At 36.8% G+C, this 17,212-nt stretch overlaps 1 protein-coding gene across 1 annotated transcript in view; it reads right to left on the bottom strand.

Annotated features, from left to right (window-relative positions):
• Positions 1-17,212, bottom strand: part of LOC127427341 (receptor-type tyrosine-protein phosphatase epsilon-like) — a 101,816-nt gene that overhangs the window by 51,538 nt on the left and 33,066 nt on the right. The window contains exon 2 of the mRNA XM_051674899.1: positions 2,253-2,432. The gene's annotated coding sequence lies outside the window, so the exon portion shown is untranslated. The remainder of the gene's footprint in view (positions 1-2,252; positions 2,433-17,212) is intronic.

The raw sequence follows: 17,212 nt of genomic DNA, 5'->3' as shown, positions 1-17,212 counted from the left end.
GAGTATTCAGAGTGGTTCGTAATATAACATGTAAGTTCAAACAGGTAAGTAGATATGCTGTAAACTCGGATTTCTTAAAGTCACTTATCTTGCGCGTCTGGAGCAGATCGTGGATAAACAGATGAGATTAGTCCAGGTGAGTGGAAGCGCCATATCCTTAGTGTCACTTGTTGTGTACATCCAAAACACAAGTGAGTAGATATGCCGTAATCACAGAATTCTCCTAGTTAATTATCTTAATTCTTCAGAACAGGACGCTGACAAAGATATAAACGGGGAAGCAGTTTATCTACTGCGGTTGGGCGAGAGGGAAGCCCAAGGAACCTTACAACAAAGCCAGGCACTGACTGAGTGTGAGTGTGGGGTTTAAGTGCACATACAAACGAGATGGTAATGAGCTGCAGGTGTGTGTGATTAACACTCAGGCGAGTGAGAGCAGGTGACTGACAGTGAGGGAGAGCCCAGTGTGCTCGTGACACATATAAGATAAATACACAAAAAGATTCAATAGAAATGTTTAAAAAATATTTTGTTTCCTGTGAAACATTTGATGTAACAAAAATATACTTATTAAACTTATTAATAGAATTCTTCTCTTTATATATATATAATTTTAGAGAAGTTTTTAATAATAATATTAATAATAAAATTTATATTTTATTGCAATACATATTACATTTTATATTATGTAAAAAAATGGAAATAAAATATTTAATTACATTTTTTCTATTTTGTTGTAAAATATTTTATAAAAATACAATTACTAAAATATACTACATAAAATTACAACATTACAAAAATGCTTTAATATGTAAAACAAATAAAGTATACTTTATTTTTAAAATTTATTTTATTCTAAAAAGATTTTATAAAAATAAAATATACAATAACATATACTACATAAAATTACAACATATGTTGCAATATGTTGTATAGAATGTCAGACGGAGGGAGTGTTCTGGGAAATATGTTTGAAAACTGGTTGTTCCTGCAATTCTGTTTATGGAATAGTCTTCCTAGCACTGTTCGGGACTCAGACACACTCTCTCAGTTTAAGTCTAGACTAAAGACTCATCTATTCAGCCATGCATACACCTAACTTATCCCTCAACTCATAGTTATACTGCTTTAGTTAGTAGGTCTGCCGGAACCGAAAACACTTCTGTAACTCTGCTTTAAAGTGAATGGCATCTCCGCCAATATTATTCGATTTGTTTCCCTGTCTCCACCTCGGGATATATATCCTGAGGTTACCAGAGCCTGCCAGATCCAGCTCTGGTCCTGCTCGATGTCTGACTCCCACTGCTACGTGTCACTGAGTGATGACGATATCACTTCAGTCATTTCAGTTTACTACGATGGACTTCACAGCGGATGAACTGATGCCAACTTCAAGACATGGGATACTTCACGTGCCACTGTCTGAACCTTGGACTCAGGATGGACTTTACCAAAATTACCTGCCATAAGCTTCCAGCCGGACTGACAGATGCCTGTATCGTCTTGGTCAAAGGATGGACTACATTCACTTAAAATGTAATACATAGAAAATGAATTAACTGCCAAGTAAAGCCTTCATCAGCCAAATAACAAAGGACACTGCATCTGTATGCACATCCAAAGAAATACAGGATGGACTTCAAAGATTTTGGCACTCATCCTACAGTTCATACAAAATCATTTTGTTTAAACACTGACCCCTAACATTTACTTAGATTACTAATTTAAACCATGATTTGTTCTACACATAAATAACTGATATATATACATTATATTCATGCTGTTTAACCAGAGGGGAACTTGTCCCCAAAGTGAGCCTTAATTCTCCCAAGGTTATTTTTTTCCATTAACCAAGTTTTTTTGTTTCTTTCCACGGTCCCTTTGGCTTTCTCACTGGGGGTCTAAATATAAATATTATTTACTTATCAAGGCACAGTCTACAATTATAGCATTACAGCTTTATTTGCTGTTATAGTATAATTTCCTGTACAGTTGCTTCTAAACAATGTTGTGAAAAGCGCTATACAATAAAAATGACTTGACTTTTTTGGTGATAGTAGTGGCACACAAATTACACACTTACACAAACAGTAAGAGAACAGTACAGAACACTGAAAAAAAAAAGATGGAAAATGTCTATTAACTAGTCCAAATGTAATAAGTATTATTTCACAGACATAACTTAGAAAACAGTGGTCCAAGCATACTTTTACAACCCTTTCCTAAATGTTTTTTTCCAGCATGGTACCTACCTTGTGCAGAGACGATTCAGTTTTCAATTTTGAGGTCCATCATGGCCAAAATCCAGAAGGAAGGAAAGATCCAACCGTCACATTGCTCCACTCTGTCTGTCTGTCTGTCTATCTATCTGTCTACTAGAGAATGAACAGATGTCACGGGATACCAGGATCTCAACAGATAAATTTTGATACCTAGAGAGCGAGAGAGAGAGAGAGAGAGAGAGAGAGAGAGAGAGAGAGAGAGAGAATGAGAGTTAATTTGTACTCATTGCCCTCTGTATTTTACTTTGTCATTTGTTTGTATTTTATTTTATTATCATTATTATTTATTTATTGTATATACATTGTAAATGTTTTTTTTTTATTTTTATTATTAATTTTTTTATGTTTGTAATATGTTTATTACTTAATGCTTTGGCAACATTGTGTATACGGTCATGCAAATAAAGCTAATTTGAATTGAACAGAGAGAGAGAGAGAGAGAGAGAGAGAGAGAGAGAGAGAGAGAGAGAGAGACTTAGGTTAGATGTTTGTTGGGGTAATTAAGGGATTATTTAACCCTACAGGTTGTAATTTCTGGTGGGATGTATTATTCAGTTATGTGAGAAGAAAGAGGTTGTAGAGTGATACAAAAGACATCATCATATTGTGAACATGAATTCACTAGCAAGGGTGCACATAGCAAAACAGTGTGGGACAAATTACAGCATGTCCCAGTTTAGTACTTTGTGTTTCTTCAATTTCTTGAAATTCAAGAAAGTAAAGTTTAATTTTACTAACAACGTACAACAGTGTATGTACATGCATCACTGGAAATGTATGTCATTTTTGTTCAAAGATTATTATTTATTTTTTTATTTATTTATTTGGTGCTCAAGCACCAAGAAAAAAAAAAAAAGTCTTTCTAGTATAGGCAAGGCAAGTTTATTTATATACAATGGTAATTCAAAGTGCTTTACATAAAATATAATAAATAAAATAAAATTTACATAAAAGTCCATTTTAAAATCATTTATAACAAGAAATAAAAATATGAATAAAATGTGAGAATTAAAAATAATTTAGAAATGAAATGATAAAGAACAATCAGTAAAATGAATCATCATGCTGACTTATTGTTTTGTATCACTTCATTTGATAAAATATATTATTTTACAATATTTTGCATTGTTTTCATTTTCAATTACTTCCAATAATTATTTAATGTATTTATTATTATTATTATTATTATTATTATTATTATTATTATTATTATTTACAGTTAAATGGAATCAAGGCCATAGTTTTTGCTTTTCCAATTATTTCTCGAATGGCCTTGCGGGCCAGGTAAAATAGTCTCACGGGCCTTATACGGCCCTGAGACCTGACATTCCCCATAGTTAAGATGTTTTAAAGATGCAATAATTTGTATTTTTATAATGGAATCTCACAGTTTAATATAGAAAGTCTGGGTCAGGGACAAGGCTAAAACAAAATCTATACATAGAAGCCATTTGAAAAAGTAAAAAAAAAAAAAAAATGATATAGCCCTGGTAAAAAAGTTTCCAATTCAGTTTTAACAAGACCATCATATAACAAAAAGAAAAAAGTAGAAATCTCTGCATTTGAATAAAGTCAACCCCTGGGACATGAAATTGCACAGCTGAAGAAACAGCCAATTGAGTATGAGCAATAGTAATTGTGACTGTTGCCTTATCAAACACCACTAATGACAGAATAACCAGCAAAACTAGTCCTGTTAAACACTGCCATTTCAAATAGACACTTAAAACAAACAGGACATCCCACGTCATGCTTCATTTGTATTGTGCTCTTTGCCAGTCCTTAACAGCTTTTAACACATTTACAGTCCAGTAAAGATTTAATTCAAATTCACCCCCTGCTAGTACATCACATTCAGATGGCGTTTTTAACATTTAAAAAGCTCTCAGCAACCCCACACATTGGAACGCCCGCAGCCTGAGGCCTGAATGCAGAGATGGCTTCTATGTGTAATATAATCCCAGCAATCCCTCGAGGGGACGCCACAGCATACGTGAATTTAAATGATCGCAAGAGATCGAACAGAGTGGGAGGAGGGAGTGGACGAAGAGAGGGAAAGGAAAGGCTTGATATAGAGGAAGAAGAGGAGGAGGAACAGACAGGGGTGACAAAGGACAATTTATCTACCTGGGAAATGCTGCGAGGGTACTGAATCCCAATGCTTGTGCATTGCAAGCTGTTGCTATGGTGACCAGCTAGTCTAGCTTCAAGACTAATGGGGGTTACCATGTAGGTTACCAAGATTTTTTCATGTCCAACAGGCATGAAATCGTGGGTAAAGTGACCACTTCAACACATCTAACTTCAGCCACTGGAGGCAGTGGTTTTAAATTTTGGTAAGCCAATACCGATTTCAGCATCAAAACATTCAACCTACTGTTGCAGAATTCACAGTCTATTACGTGCTACTAAGTACCCAAACAAACCAAAACTGCCTCCGTATCTGGAGCCATGAGCTGTAAATGTGTCATGTGTGTCCCTGGGCAACCCTGCTAATTAGCAGCACTGGCTCTGACAGTAGCACTGGATATGGGTTTATATTTAAAACCTCCATTAGCATGCCGTGTATCTGGCCAAACCGGGAATAGAATTTACCAGGATTACAGCAGAACAGCCTTGTAAACACTCAACAAAGCCTCTTTGAATGAAACTTTGGTCATGTACTGCGTTTAACAGTGATTCAGGATGAATTTAGCAATAGTTGCCATGCCTTACATGACTCACCCATTTAAATCAGTGTTTACCAAAGATTGTTCTATATCCAATATAAGTTAAGCTCTTTGAACAGCTATGACAAGCTGTTTCCTCCCTAAATTAGCAAAGCAAACAAATAATGTGTTTACAATACTGTTGTAGACCATTTCTTTTTTTTTTTTTTTTTCAGTTCTTCTATAATTATACATACAGTTTTTAGAACCTCAAATTAATGGAGTTGTTGCGCTCAGGGCCATATTAACGGACGGGCTTACCGGGGCTTAAGCGGTTGGGGGGGTGGACACGGCTAAACCCATCCGTGTAGCGCATGGTCATCGAGTGATAACATTTTGATATAGTTTATATACAGTATGTGGGCATATACGTATATATATATATATATATATATATATATATATATATATATATATATATATATATATATATATATATATATATATATATATATATATATATATATATATATATATATTAAAAATTGTATATACTGCATGGGGGCAAACATTTTAACCATTATGAAGTTTCATATTTGTTGTCTGACATAGTTCTTAATAATTTATTCTAGGCTTATTTATACATTTTATCATATAAAAGTTGAGTTGAATTTACTTAAATTTTATGGGTAAGAGGTAATACACTCTCAATTAAATTATTCAGAAGCAAATTTGTTAATGAATCGCTTAAATCAAGGATGAAACAGTATATTTTTGTTTAAAAAAAATGTATATATATATATATATATATATATATATATATATATATATATATATTTTTTTTTTTTTTTTTTTTTAACAAAAATATACTGTATATATATATATATATATATATATATATATATATATATATGCCCTCTTAAAGGTAAAGAATGCCCCTAAAAAAAAAACTTTCTGACTCTGATGTACATATTCCCAATTCCACCGTTTGTTTGTTACAAAGTGCAAACATGGAGAGAACATGTGTAATGTTCATAGAAATATGTGTCATATATGTGTATATTTGGAAAAACATATATGAAAACAACCATTTTTGTAGCATTTTTAAATATATGTTGCATACTGTATATATACAAGTATCTGACTTTTTTTTATTTTTTTTTTTATTTCAGTGAAAGCCATACATGAATATACCGGTACATATTATACATATGAGTTTTACATGTATTCTCAAAAATCAGATTTCTGTATGGGGGGAAAAACTGAGAAATGGTAACCTGTTACAAGATTCAAGATACACTTTATTTTATGCATAAATTAAAATTTGAACCTAAACTTGGTAAAAAAAATAAAAAATAGGCATTATTTGTCTAATTATGGTTATTTGTTAACGACACACTTACAATAGAAGTCTATGGGGCAAGCACTGACATTAAAATACACACAGTTATGAAATTAGACAAAATATTTAAATTAATATAAGCACTTTAACAAATATAAAAGTCACTCTTTTCTGCTTGTAACCCTCCAGAATGCTTTGCCCCATAGACATCCATTGTGCATTACTGTAAATGCCTTTCCTGTATGGGAGGTGTGTTCCCTAAGGGGCAACTGTAGCAATTCAAACTGGTGAAGTTTATCTTTAATACCCAGCGCAGCAGGCAGGAAGCTGCCAACATTGAGGCAGATCAGTTCCCTGTTGGAAGCGCTCAAAATATTAACAACAGTCACTTCCTGCCCTGAAGAAGCTAATGACAGCCTGAATTCAGTGCGCTGATTTTTAACTGATACACAAATGAGGGCAATATTTGAATCATTAATAGCCTGAAATTCCACTTTAAAAAAAATGCATATCTGATTATCAAAGAAACCAAACGATGCAGAATAAACATGGCAAACAAAAGTGCTGACAGCCAAATCAAGATAAGAATTAATGCAGACCAAAAAACATTAACACTCTCTCTTGCTCTCTCTTTACTTTACTCCTGGTAGGGTTGGTTGAATAACTAAATAAAATCTCAATATTTTTCAGCATTGTGACGATATTCAACATACAGCTCAACATTTAGTATGTATTTGCTCTAAAAATGGCAATCAGAGAAAACAATTTCAACCAAACAGCAGAATAAATAAATAAATAAATAAATAAAATGTTTAATGCTAGAAGTCAAATCTAGGATATTTAAGGATTTTTTTTTTACACATTGTTTCATTAAATGAGCACAAGGAAAAAATATATATTTGCACTAATATAACAATACAAAGTTATGAATAGAAATTATCAACTAAATATATTTTTAATAAAACATTTTAATACATGAGCATTTTGATTCGTAGTGATGGTGCAACGAATCACTGAATCAGTTCATGCAAATTAATCAAACTTGTTTTTTGCTTCTTAAGTTTAAATCAGAGATGCTATAAAAACATCTTTGACTGCTCATAATCGCAAATCGTAAGACAAGAAGTGATCGATCGCGAAACTAATCTAATGACACAATTAACAGGCAAATAAATGTGATATTCATGTTGTTCAAAACCTGTATGACCTTCTTCTGTGGAACACATAAGGCAACATGTCTCAGTCACCATTCACCATCAAAAGATGCCTTGAAAGTGAATGGTGACTGAGGCTAACATTTTGTCTAACATCTTTTGTGTTTCAAGAAAGAATGTCATATGGGTTTGGAATAACATGAACGTGAGTATATCATGACATAATTTTTTATTTTTATTTTGGGTGAACCATCCCTTTATTTTTTTATATTTCCAGCAATATAACATGAATATACAATATATCATCCAGCCCTAACTGCAGGGCCGTTCCCTTTTTTCTTTCCACTTCAGCGTGTATTCTTTCCCTGGTGTGTGTTTTCCTCCCTGAGTGGGCATCTGTTTCCTGCCAGTAAAATATATTAGGTTATAAAAATACATCTCTGGACCGCTGTGTGTTGATGATACACCTTTGTTCTGATCATGTATCATAGATGGCAAACAGCAGCAGACAAAGCCGGGATTTTGTGGTGGCCACCAGGAGTATTAATGAGAGACGGGTGGTAAAGAGACAACACTGATCTGATACTGATACTGATATCTAAACATGGAAGACATTCCTTGATCGAACAGAATATTCATAAAAGTCCAACTGGAACTTTATACTTAAACAGAGATGAAGGCAGCATTCGTACAAATCCGTTTTCATTTCCTACTGTCAGTTTTCCAAAGGAAACAGGTTTTTAGAGGAAAACGCAGTTCTAGTGTGGATGAGGGGTGTAAACGTATTAAAATGAATGTATTTTCAAATGAACATGTATTAATGTGGACTAGGATCAGAAAGTAAAGGGACCCTCATGCCATCCCAGATGTGCATGACTTTATTTCTTCAGCAGAACACAAACAAAGATTTTTAGAAGAATATCTCAGCTCTGTAGGTTCATACAATGCAAGTGAATGGTGATCAGACCTTTGTAGCTCCAAAAAGCACATAAAGAAAACATAACAGTAATCCATATGACTCTAGTGATTAAATTCATATCTTCAGAAGCAATATAATAGGTGTGGGTGAGAAACAGATAAAAATGTACATCCTTTTTATACTCTAAATCTCCACTTTTACATCTGAAAGTCACATGTGGTGCTTGTTTAGTTTCACTTTCATCTCTAAAAGTTAAAGTGGAGATTTAGAGTAAAAAAGGACTTAAATATTGACCTGTTTCTCACCCACACCTATTATATCACTTCTGAATATATGGATTTAATCACTAGAGTCATATGGATTACTGTTATGTGATTTTCGGAGCTACAAAGGTCTGATCACCATTCACTTGCATTGTATGGACCTACAGAGCTGAGATATTCTTTTAAAAAACTTAATTTGTGTTCTGCTGAAGAAAGAAAGTCGTACACCTCTGGGATGGCATGAGGGTGAGTAAATGATGAGAGAATTTTCATTTCTGGGTGAAATATCCATTTAAGGGGGGTCGGGGGAAAAATGCTAACAACAATTACTTTTATTCACTTTCACACAAGTCGTGAAAAAATGACAGATTATCAGTTCATAAAGACTTACAGTACATTTCGCCCTATTCCTCACACAATGCTACCTTATGACATCTGAACTCTTTTAATAGCGCATGACTTATGAGGTGACACATTTTAACATTTGCATTACATAATCAACTACTGTCCTTTTCTGCATATCGTGGCCTTCGGCTTCGGTTTTGTGGTCCTCTTCAGCCTGTCGCAGCCCGTTCAGCATAATGCGGTGGTCCGTTTCAGCTTATCACGGCCCGTTCGGCCCCGTTTCACAGCCGGCCCACCCGGAAAGGTCCTGGTTCTCCCCATAGCCAGTCCACCCCTGACTCAGTGGACATGTCACCTTGGAACTGCCGCAACATGTGTAAAAACAATATCATATTGCAAAAATGTCGCCACAGTCACATCATTTTCAGGAGATTGGGCTCATTACAGCATATTGTGGCCCTGTTGACTACTGCTTTAAAACCTTATGACAATTCATATATAGCTGGTCGATACTGCAATCCACTCAACAGTTGCAGCGAGCCCTGAACACTTCAGTTCAATTCCTGTCCCTGGTTTACCAGCGATCCGTCTCTTCCTCTGCTCTTTCCTCCTCTCTTCCTCTCAGATGCTGGTCGTTCTGCACATAAACAGCCCCACTGGAAGAAAGGCCTGCATTGTGTCTACTGCACCTGGGCTAGCGGGGACCGCGTAGGGGTTTTGGACTCTGGGTATGGTCCAAGCTCTGAGTCAGAGTGCCAGTAAAGGCTGATTCTCTTTGAGAGAACATCCTACATCTGTTTCAAAATCCAGGATGGTGTCTGATTAAATAAACAGTTCATCAAAAAATGAAGCATGTCATTATTTACTCACCCTCATGGCTCTCCCAACCCATTTGAAATGACATAAGGGTGAGTATATGATTACAGAAATTTATGTTTGCATTGTGTTCATACAGTTAGTGGTTTCAGATCTCCATTTGAATAGTCAGCGTTGCGTCTCTTGGCTTTGCTGCAGTGTGTGTGTACCGAGGTAAAAAGGCAGCATGCTCATTAATCACCTGCACTCTGCAGTCTGCCTTCTGCCGAGCACAGTATTGTATTTTAGGTGAAGCTAAAAATAGATATCCTTGGCAAATGGTGAGACACACACACACACACACACACACACACACACACACCTGTCACCTGTGATTCATTTTGCAAAGGTAAACACAAACACACACATTCCCACTCTCCTTCACAATAAACATACCAAAGTATGTTTACTCCAAAATAAAGACTCGCAAAGCACCAAATGTGAATAAAAACTGGCTTTTGCAAGTAAAAACTGATTTTTTAGGATTTACCAAATAACTCATGGTTTCAATTACTGGTCGAGCGATATATCGACAAGGTTGATAAATCGGCCGATATTCTGACTTTTTTTAATCATCAGCATCGGCCGATATATTTTCCTGTTTGGCCGATTTGTTTCTTGAGGGCGCCGAAAATTGCCTGCTTGCATGTGAAGTGACAGAGACATGTAAATGACCAGTCACGGTAAATTTTGTCATTACGTGTATCGTGTTACTACAATAATAGACCGGTGTGCAACACATTTAAACAGTCCGCATATCAGAGCCGCAGCAGACACGTTTGAGCTCATTATGTTGAAGTGCTTGCCTGTTTCATTCTCCCTCTCTCTCCTCAACAGTCCCCTGTAACAATTAACTGTCTTGTTTAATGATAAAAAGACAAATGTCAATAAAACTAATGTCATATACCGTCTACAAATATGTGCATATCTCGTTTAAACAGATGTAATAAACCAACCTCACAAAACTTGAGCAGATCAGCATCCTGTGGAACGCTCATAAATCTTTCTCTGAAGCATATATTCTCAGCTTCTTCTCAACAGTTCCCTGAAACTTTTCTAATGATAAAAGGCAAATATCAATAAAACTTCTATTATATAACGTCTGAAAATATGCAGATATCTCATTTAAACAGATTCATGAACCTCACGAAAATCCAGCGTTTTCTTCCCATTGAGCGCTCATCTAATATCTTCCACTGAAGCATGTATTCTATCAGCCAGAATCAAAACTTCAGGATCAAAAGTTCCTCTGATTTACAAATCAAGATGGTCAGTCCATGACAATCCAAACAGGCGATCCAGGCTGTTTAAATTTTCAGAAGATTGTGCATGAGCGCAACTTCAAATTAAAAGTGCTTGAGTGCTATGAGTAAATGTCTTACTCACTATGCACTGTATGTGCAGTTGGTTTGATTCTGTATTTTTTGAGGAAATGTGATTGCTAACGTGGACATGCCATCCATGGTTACTGGACTACTTTGTGTACTGTTATTTCCTTCTTCCTAATATATTAACAATTTCTTCATGTGCAAATAAATGACTAAAATGTGATGACTAAATAGAAATCAGAAGAAACTGCTATCAACCATTTATATTTTTTTTTATTTTATTTTTTATTCTGTGAAATTTAGTAAATATAGCGCTAAATAAGAGTTTTTTTGTTTTGTTTTGTTTTTAGCAATTTTATGTTTATTTACTATATTAAATTATGTGATATATCGGCATCGTATCGGCCTATCGGCCACCCTGCTCTCTGGATATCGCCATTGGCATCAGCCATTAAAAAAACCATATCGGTCGACCAATAGTTTAAATTACAGATAGTGTAAGAAAAATAGTGAGAGTCTTGCATTTATTTTAATCTGGGACAATAAACGTAAGCAAATCTAATTAAAGAGATACAAATGGTCAATTTAACAAAATATTATTGACCTTCATGTGTCTTCTAAGAACTTTTAGCTCAGTGGAAAATTTTTATATCAGAAGCTTAGCAAGGAAAACAAAGGTCTTTGTCATAAATTTTCATAACTTCAGAACTCAATGTGCCAAAGTAATCCTGCCGTACCAATATGAAAGGTGACAAACAAAAATAGCAATGTGAAAGGTGGCATTTCATCGAGTGGCTGAATAGTAACCTCTATGGTATTGTAAGTGACACAATGGCTTTGATTCTTTGCTGCAAATACAGAATTGAAAAAGAAAAACATCAATTTATTTGTTACAAATGGAAATGGCATCATCCAAATCGGTGAAGTTGCCGAAGCACCTGAAACAGGAGCAGGAATATAGAATGTGGTCGGCCGTCTGCTCCTTGCCGTCGCCGCATTCGCAGATTGGGTCATCAGTGAGACCCCACATGTGTAGGGTGGCCCGTAAATGGCCATGTCCAGTTCTTAGTTGGTTCAGCTTTACCCAGGCTTGTCTGGGTATGTCATTTCCAGTGGGTTTGTTAGATACTTGTGTCTACGCTCAGTGGGCATAGATCTAATGCACCTGGTGATAATGCGCATGCTGTTGTTCAGGGCTGTGTCTACTTTCTTCATGTGGCTGCTGTTGTGCCAGGCAGGAGAGCAGTACTCAGCTACTGAGAAGACTAGAGAAAGCACAGAGGTGCATAATGCGGTGAAATTTGCACCACAGCTAATGCCAGCTAGTCTTCGCAGGAGGTTGTTCCTTGCTTGGATTTTTGCTGCTGTTTGTTCAAGATGTTGTTTGAAGGTCAGCGAACAGTCAAGGACAACTCCTAGATATTTCTGGCTTTTCTCAAATGGGATAGTTTTGTCTTCGCACTTGACGTTGATTGTTATGTTAGCAAGGCGATTGGCGAGGTGGAAAATGCTGCTCACTGTCTTGGTGATGCTAAGTTTTAACCTCCAATCTTTGAAGTAGCAGTTCAGCTTGTCCAGGTCAATCGATAATGTAGTTTCTATTGCTTTGACATCTGTAGAGCAATGCATAATAGTGATGTCGTCAGCATATATGTACTTTTTGGCAGTTGTACATGGCAGGTCAGCTGTGTAGATGTTAAACAGCATTGGCGCCAGCACCGAGCCTTTCTTAAGGTAGAATTTCCTGGAGGTATCGTTGCCCAGTGTTAAGGTAAATGATCTGTTACAGATTAGTTCTTGGATGAAGAGGACAAATTTCTTGTTTGGGATGATACGAAGCAGTTTGAGTATGAGTCCTTTATGCCAGACCGTGTCATAAGCTGCTGTTAAGTCCACAAAAACAGCACCCACTTTCTTTTTTTCTTGGAAGCATTGTTCGATATCATTGACCATATAACAGACCTGGTCGGTTGTTGATCTATTTGGCCTGAAACCTGCTTGTTCATTTGGGAGCTGTGGGTCTACGATAGAGCTTATTCTATTGTATGTTAGCCTTTCCGTAAGCTTGAAGCTGATGCCGAGGAGGCTGATTGGCCGGTAGCTTTTTGAGTCATCAAGTGGTTTGTTTGGTTTAAGAATAGCGATGACTTTTGCTGCTCTCCAGATCTTAGGCATTTTGTTTAGTAATAGGCAGTTGTTGAAAAATGCTAGTAGCCATTCTAAGGCAGGTGAAGAGAGGTGGGTAAGCTGTTCAGGATGTAGGTGGTCAGGTCCTGGAACTTTCCCTACTTTGAGGGTGAAAATCGCTGCAATCAGTTCAGGATAGGTGAAGCTGCTGTGACTGTTATCATCTGTTAAGCAGGCTCGCCAGCTGTCGTGAATCTCTTGTTTAACTTTCCTGGCAAACTGCTTGTCTATGTGGGTTGGTTTGCCATTGTCAACAAGCACCTTTGCGACGTCTTTGGCTTTGACCGGGTTTTGGATTTGTGGTTTATGGCTTTGGCCAGTCAGTCGGTTGATGGTTTGCCAGGCTCTTCTACTGGAGTGCTTCATGTCGATTTCAGAGACCGTGTTGTTCCACTCTTGTTTCCTTTTGTTGTCCAGATATTCTATTAGAGCCGAGCCGATGGATTGCGCTGTTTCTGTTGTGGTTGCTGAATCAAGTTCAGAGCTCTGAATTTTTTTATTTAGCATCAAAACATTTCTTAATTAATTAATTTTCATTAATTAAAATGTTCTGTTTCTAGGTTTAAATTAGATTTTTTTTGCATTTAAAAGACCTTTGTTGGCCCTATTAAGAGCACAAATGCTAAGCGCAGTGATATGATTTAATTCTTAAGTGCATAGTCAGTTGGCATGGCCATTCATTTTTTGTATTTTCGTGCAAGCATGCGCTAAGTCTAGGGTCAAGTGGGCTTGGTGAAATTGTGCATGCAAATCGCTAATGGGCTGTGTCAAGTGTAATTTAATTCTAAGGTTCTTCTCTGGTTATAGCACCATCTGTGTCCTATTATATAGTCCATTCCCTGTCAAGCAACAGCGATGTAAACAAAGACAGCACATTCATAAGAAGCTGGTAGTGTAAATAGGCTGTATGCAATGAATTCGAAGAATAGAAATATGGACTTCTTTTGTGCATTGACTGCGTACTTGTTGAATGTCAGGTATATTTCTATGACAATAACACTCACCTTTTATAAAATGTGATTCTCAGGATTTGGATGCACGCTCCATTAAATTATAGAAAATGTAAGTATTACTTATTATTTTCATCTACTGGCACACAAATCATGGCTAGTATTAACAGTGATTGTATCGGCAGGCACTTCACTTCTAATGGTCGATTTTTATTTTGAAAAATAAAATTCATTTATTGGATAAAACATAGTTCACTTTATGTCTTATACTTTATGTTTCTCAGAGACCACAGAAAAGTAAAAACACAAAAAATACTAAGACTGCACCTCTGGTTTTCTCCCTTCCTTCCACACACCACATCATCCATTTAATTTCCTTCTGTTTGTTTTGACAACCTACAAACTACGAGCTGTGATGTGGTAAGCGAAGGGGTTTTTCTCTTTCACCTTTTTTCACACCTGAAGAGAACAAGTTGGTTTGAGAAACTGTGATTTTATTTTGATGAATGATATTTACTGGTAATCTACAACTTGTCGAGATATTTGCTAAGCAATGGATACCAGGCTGTACAAAAACAGGCAGTGCAGCCAGTGTTGAGCAGAGCACAGGTGCTAAAGTTGGAAAATAAAATAAAGTGCTGTTTAAATTGTGTTTGTGGAAGAGACAGAGAGATAGAGACTCTGAGAAAACAACCCCAGGCAATGTGAATTAATATTTTCATTAGAGCGACCGTTTCCTGGAACTGCCTACCCTCCTCTCAATTCCTTTTTCAATTTAGTGTACTTTACTGATAAAATAAATAAAATAAAATACGATACAATCTAACCAACCAAACCTTGACCCCTTGGGTGCTGCAAATCAATGTCAGTTTTTCAACAGCTGCCTGTCCTCTTCTCAATTCCTATTTCAAATTAGTGTGCTTTATTGGCATGACAGAATAGTAAATTTAATAAAGAAAAACAAGACAAAACAAAACAAATCAAACCTTGACCCCTTGGGTGCAGTGAATCAAAGTCAGTTTTACAACAGCTGTCTGTCCTTTTCTCAATTCCTATTTCAAATTAGTGTGCTTTAGTGGCATAACAGTAGTAAATTCTATAAAACAATGCAACACAACGCAACGCAACACTACACTACACAAACAACACAAAACAAACCACAAATTAAAACTTCCCTTGGGTGTAGTGAATCAATACCAGTTTTTACAACAGCAGTCCTCCTCTCAATTCCTAAACCAATCTACACTCCATTGCCCACAATGACAAAGCAAAAACCAGATTTTGATAACTTTGCAAATTTATTCAAAAGAAAAAAACTGAAATCTAACATTCACATAAATATTCAGACCCTTTACTATGACACTTGAAATATAGCTCAGGTGCATCCCATTTCTCTGGATCATCTTTGAGATGTTTCTACACTTTGATTGGAGTCCACCTGTGGCAAATTCAATTGATTGGATGTGATTTGGAAAGGCACACACCTGTCTATATAAGGTCTCACAGCTGAAAATGCATATCAGAGCAAAAACCAAGCCATGAGGTCAAAGGAACTGCCTGCAGAGCTCAGAGACAGGATTATGTCAGATCTGGGGAAGGCTACAAATAAATTCTGGCTGCATTAAAGGTTCCCAAGAGCACAGTGACCTCCATAATTCTTAAATGGAAGAAGTTTGGAACAATCAGGACTCTTCCTAGAGCTGGCTGCCCAGCCAGACTGAGCGATTGGGGGAGAAGGGCCTTGGTAAGAGAGGTGGCCAAGAACCCGATTGTCACTCTGGTTGAGCTCCAGAGATCATTTGTGGAGATGGGAGAAACTTGCAGAAGGACAACCATCACTGCAACACTCCGCCGATCTGGGCTTTATGGCAGAAAGCAAGACAGAATCCTCTCCTCAGTGCAAGACACACAAAAGCACCTAAAGGACTCTCAGACTGTGAGAAACAAGATTCTCTGGTCTGATGAAATGAATATTTAACTGTTTGGCCTCAATTCCAAGCATCATGTCTGGAGGAGACCAGGCACTGCTCATCACCTGTGCAACGCCATCCCAATGGTGAAGCATGGTGGTGGTAGCATCATGCTGTGGAGTGTTTTTCAGCAGCAGGGAATGGGGGACTGGTTAGAGTTGAAGGAAAGCTGAACACAGCAAAATACAGAGATGTCCTTAATGAAAACCTGGTCCAGAGTGCTCAGGACCTCAGACTGGGCCGAAGGTTCACCTTCCAACAGGACAATGACCCTAAGCACACAGCTAAGACAATGCTTAGGGACAACTCTGTGAATGTCCTTGAGTGGCCCAGCCAGAGTCCAGACTTGAACCCAATTGAACATCTCTGGAGAGACCTGAAACCGGCTGTCCACCGATGGTCCCCATACAACCTGCCAGAGCTTGAGATGATCTGCAGAGAAAAATGGCAGAAAATCCCCAAATCCAGGTGTGCAAAGCTTGTCGCATGATACCCAAAAAGAATTACGGCCATAATCGCTGCCAAAGGTGCTTCAACTAAGTACTGAGTTAAGGGTCTGAATACTTATGTCAGTGTGACATTTCAGTTTTTTATTTTTATTTTATTTTTTTTATTTTTTTATAAATATGCAAAGTTTTCAGAAATCTGGTTTTTGCTTTGTCATTATGGGGTATGAAGTGTAGACTGGTGTGAAAAAAAATAATATATAAAGCATTTTAGCATACGGCTACAACATCACACAATGTGAAAAAAATGAAGGGGTCTGAATACTTTCTGACTGTATGTCTTTTTAATGCTAGGATGCATCCTGTGTGAACGGCCCCTTAAAAGGTAGCTACCTATGTAGACAGTAGTCTCTTTCCCTATAACCCAAAACTCTAAACATATCAGAAGAGTGTGAAAACCTTAGCTCAGATCAGCAGGCCAGAGGAACTTCCCCTTCTAGTCCCCAGTCTGTTCACAAAGTCA

Source organism: Myxocyprinus asiaticus, chromosome 36, assembly GCF_019703515.2.
Source record: "Myxocyprinus asiaticus isolate MX2 ecotype Aquarium Trade chromosome 36, UBuf_Myxa_2, whole genome shotgun sequence".
Taxonomy (NCBI): Eukaryota; Metazoa; Chordata; class Actinopteri; order Cypriniformes; family Catostomidae; genus Myxocyprinus; species Myxocyprinus asiaticus.
The sequence above is the reverse complement of the archived record's forward strand: the minus strand, read 5'-3'. Positions and strand labels throughout refer to the sequence as shown.